The sequence below is a fragment of the Narcine bancroftii genome, chromosome 7 (genome assembly GCF_036971445.1).
Source record: "Narcine bancroftii isolate sNarBan1 chromosome 7, sNarBan1.hap1, whole genome shotgun sequence".
NCBI classification, from domain to species: Eukaryota; Metazoa; Chordata; class Chondrichthyes; order Torpediniformes; family Narcinidae; genus Narcine; species Narcine bancroftii.
In genome coordinates this window covers 12,450,008-12,454,456 of record NC_091475.1, presented here as the reverse complement: position 1 = coordinate 12,454,456, position 4,449 = coordinate 12,450,008, and the positions used below count along the sequence as shown (strand labels likewise).

Sequence of the window (4,449 nt, the reverse complement as noted above, 5' to 3'; positions counted from 1 at the left end):
GATCTGCGCCAGCTGGAAAAGTAGGCTTAAAAATAGTAGATGGAGTTTAAAGCAGACAAGTGTGAGGTCTTGTATTTTGAAGGACAAACCAAGAAAGGACATGGTAAATGGTAGGGCACTGAGGAGTGTGGTAGAACAGAGATATCTGGGAATAGAGATACATGATTCCCTGAACGTGGCATCGCAGGTGGATAGAATTGTAAAGAGAGCTTTTGGCATATTGGCCTTCATAAATCAAAGTATTGAGTACAGGAGTTGGAATGTTATGTTAAAGTTGTTTAAAATATTGGAGAGGCAAACTTTGGAGTATTGTGTGCAGTTTTGGTCACATAACTACAGGAAAGATCTCAATGAGATGGAAATGTGCAGAGAAGATTTACTAGGATGTTGCCCGGACTTCAGAAACTGAGTTATAGGGAAAGGTTAAACAGGTGAGGACTTCATTCCCTGGAGCATAGAAGAATGAGGGGAGATTTGATAGAGCTATTTAATGAGGATGGAGATAGACTGAGTAAATGTAAATAAGGCATTTTCCACTGAGGTTAGGTGAGATACAAACCAGAGGACATGGGTTAAGGATGAAAGGGGAAAAGTTTAGGGGGAACATGAGGAGTAATGTATTCACCCAGAGAGCAGTGGGAGGGTGGAACGAGCTTCCAGCTGAAGTGGTAAATGTGAGCTCAATTTTAATATTTAAGATGAATTTGGACAGGTACATGGATGGAAGAGGTATGGAGGGCTTTGGGCAGGGTGCAGGTCAGGGGACTAGGATAAACAATGGTTCAGCACAGATAGAGGGGCCAAGGAGGCCTGTGTCTGTACTACAATTGTTCTACAGTTCTAGGCTGGCTGGCCAGTTGCTGATGGACCCAAATGGGGTAAGTCGATGTTTCAGGTCGAACCCATACATTATGACCCAATTCAAAGATCTTGGCCCAAGATGCCAATTTACATCTGTTGTCTCCACACATGCTGCTTGGTCGGCTGAGTTCTTCCAGCATTCTGTCTCTAGCTCCAGATTCCATTGTATCCAGTCTCTTTTGTTTTAATGCTACTGCCAGCAAATTCTCTCAATCTACCTTAAGTACCGGATCAATGAAAAATATCACCTAACTACCGCCTAACAGACCTCGCGAGGATCATCACCTCATTACAATCCCTTCCTTCATGGCATCAGGAATTATGCAGTAATTTAAGAGATTGTTTTTTTTTTCCTTTTAATTAGTCCTGATGCAAGCATAGTTAAAGATGTTGCATGTATTTTCTCTCCATAATTCATGGAATAGCATTTAAAACCCTTGCAACTTCTGGAGCACTGTGCTCCACCTGGTGGATCATCATGGAAAAGCATACAAGGAAGAATCAAGACCTGTAATTTATTTGCCCCTATCACACAATCAGAGCATTTGCACAGCGGTTCAGTCCAAGGAGTCTGAACTTCAATGCAGATAGTCCTGATTTTTCACCACAAAAGTCCGGAGTGAAATTCAGCCAAACACAGTAAAATGGCATAAATGGCCTGTTAAGAGTTTTTGTCCCCAGTTTATTTGTAGGCCTGGTGTGGAAGTCATGCTTGGACAACCTCAGGAATTCAGTCCCTGAATCACAGTTTCTACACCAGCTATTTTATGCATTCCGCAAGAGCAATAACTACTTGATGAAGTTACTGAGAAAGTTGGTAGTCGTGTGGATTTGGCTTGGTCCCACACAGTAGGCTAGCCCAGAAATATGATATGATACGAGAGTTTATCATCAAGTACACAAGGACAAAGTACAGGTGCAACAAATTTCTCACTGGTTGCAGCCACACCGGCAAGTAAGGTGCAGCAATACCTTAAATTAAATTACAATGACACAGGAAAAAGTGAAACTAGATATAAAAGAAATATTCAAAGTGCCAAGCAAATACGTTTCAATAGTGCAGTCAGATTCTGAGATGATCTACATTCAGTGTCGTTTGTGGAGGCTCACGAGCCTGATAAGCTGTTGGGTAAAACGGTCCTTGAACCCAGAGTTGCTAGATTTCAGGCTGAACATAGAAATGAAAAGGAATCATGGTCTGGGTGATGGGGATCCTTTCTGACGACGGTTGCCTTCTTGGTGAGATCACGGCAGATGGGATTCAAGGAGTTTTGAGATTTCGGATTTGGCAAACTAGATCCAAAACCGGTTGGGGATAGAAGGCAGGGGCCTGGCTCTCTGGCCGGGTCTGTGATCAGTGGTTTACAACAGGAATTGGCGCTAGAATGATTGTTGCGATGCTCGCTTCAGCAGCAAGAATACAGAAATTTGGAATGACACAGAGAAGATTAGCATGGCCCTTCCGCAAGGAAGACACACAAATTCGTGAAGCATTCCGTTTTTTGCTTAAATAAAATAATAGAATGATTGTTGCTCGTTGTATATATAAATGGCATGGATAGGAATGCTACTGAGACGAAAATTAGTGAAGAGGAAGAATTCAAAAGGATACAGAGGGACAAAGATCTGTTAGAAAGTTGAGTGGAACAGTAGCAGGTGGAATTTAATCCAGAGTAATGTGGCATAATACATTTTACGACATCGAATACTATCAGGACATATCGAGTAAACAACAGAGTGACAGATGTACAGGGAACACGTTCATAGCTCCCCGGAAATGTCAACGCAGATGGATAGGATATTGATGAAGGCATTCAGGAGTGTGCACACCACTTTCCAGACAGGGGGTGTCGCACCTTCAATATTTACAAAAGAATGAAGTTGTGAAACTGACAGACTATTTATTAACTATGGACCGGAACAGCCATCAACCTCATTGACTAATCAAGGCAGAGTGGAGTGGGGAGCATGTAAATGGGTCGGATCGGTCGCAGCCAATCATAGCTTAACAGTGGTTCACCACAACTGGAAAGGGTGCAGAAGAGATTTGCCAGGATGTTACCTGGAATGGAGGGCTTTAGCTGATAGACTGCATACTTTACAGTGAGATTGTTCTCACTGGAGTGCAGGTTAGTAAGACAAACCTTGCTTTCGGTTTATTAATTAATTCATGGCCACTTCTCATCCAGAGACATCAGGGCATCAATGTGTTAAGTCTATTTCTCCACAGACACTGTCTGGCACGCTGACAGTTCCAACATATCGTGTTTTTATTTCAGTTTTCCAGAATCTATAAGGCTTTATATTCGAATTGCAAAGACAACAATGACCATCATTGGAGATGTTCACTTTTTGTTTCCGATCTTATTCATGGAATTTAAATTCTCCATCTATCTGGGATTTTAATCAATAACCCAGGGTTTTTAATTACTACACATTTCATTCAAAAGAAGGAATGTAAGCATTGCCTTGTGCGATCAGTGAGTTGGTATCAATAGAAGATATGCCTGGTGATAATTGGTCTTCATTGCATGAATAGGCCTAAAAATGGATCGATGTTATTCTGTGCAAACCCTGGTAGATGCAAAACGAAGATAGGAAAGAAACTTGTCCTATTCATTTTAATTATTTTACTTATTTAGACATAACAGGCCATTTCAGCCCACGAGTCCATGCCGCCCAATTTACCCCCCATTAACCTGCACCCCTGGTACATTTCTGAACGGTGGGAGGAAACCGGAGCCCCTGGAGAAAACCCCACACAGACACGGGGAAAAAGTACAAACTCCTTATAGACAGCGCGGGATTCAACACCCCAGTCCGGTCCCGATTGCTGGCGCCATAAAGGCATTGCGCTCACTGCTACGCCCACCGTGCTGCCCATCTTAAGTGGCATTCTTGTAACAGGGGGGATGTTTATCAGAAATGAAATCAACAAATTGGACAGACGATTTGATTCATTGGCAGTAACAGCTGGTCTCCAAAATTAAGCAAGGGCTTTTCTGTTCTTTTGTGGGCAGCTCTACGGTGCTCTTTGAGGAGGGCCTTGAGCTGTTGATGGATTGTAAATTGGAGGCTTACTAATAGTCTGAGGGAGACTGAAATACCACATCAATCATTACTGGGAAAACTGAATTAAATAGAGTCAAGGAATCTACCTTCTGTGGGAAGTGCACCATCTGATAATGCAGATATTGATCGGGAAGTAATGCCTTGCAGGTTCTTTGATGGACTGATTGGAATCAGCATCCAACCAAAATTTCAACCACCCGCTCCAAGCGGCTGGTCTTTCCAATTCTTCTGAAACTTGGACACTCTTGAAAAGGCACACTAAGGGCGTTTGCACAAATAATGGAGGATTCATAGGACAGTTCAGGATATGGTCTTTAACAATGGAATGGGCAACTCCTGTAAGAGGTGCACTATTGGTAAATTAATGAATAAATTGATGAAAATTTATTGCCATGTACATCAGCATTTAAATTCTTGCTTGCTGCGGTTGTACGTGTACATAATACACACCACAGACAATGAGTATAAATTAGTCAAGCAATAGAGTCTGCAGGTACTGATATAAAGTAAATTACC

The 4,449-nt window shown here is 42.1% G+C and overlaps 1 non-coding gene across 1 annotated transcript; it reads left to right on the top strand.

Moving 5' to 3' along the window:
- The first annotated feature begins 2,261 nt into the window (after window positions 1-2,261).
- LOC138740205 (U6 spliceosomal RNA) lies at window positions 2,262-2,366 on the top strand. The gene has a single exon (XR_011342744.1). It is a non-coding gene; the product is annotated as a U6 spliceosomal RNA (small nuclear RNA).
- Window positions 2,367-4,449: the final 2,083 nt, after the last annotated feature.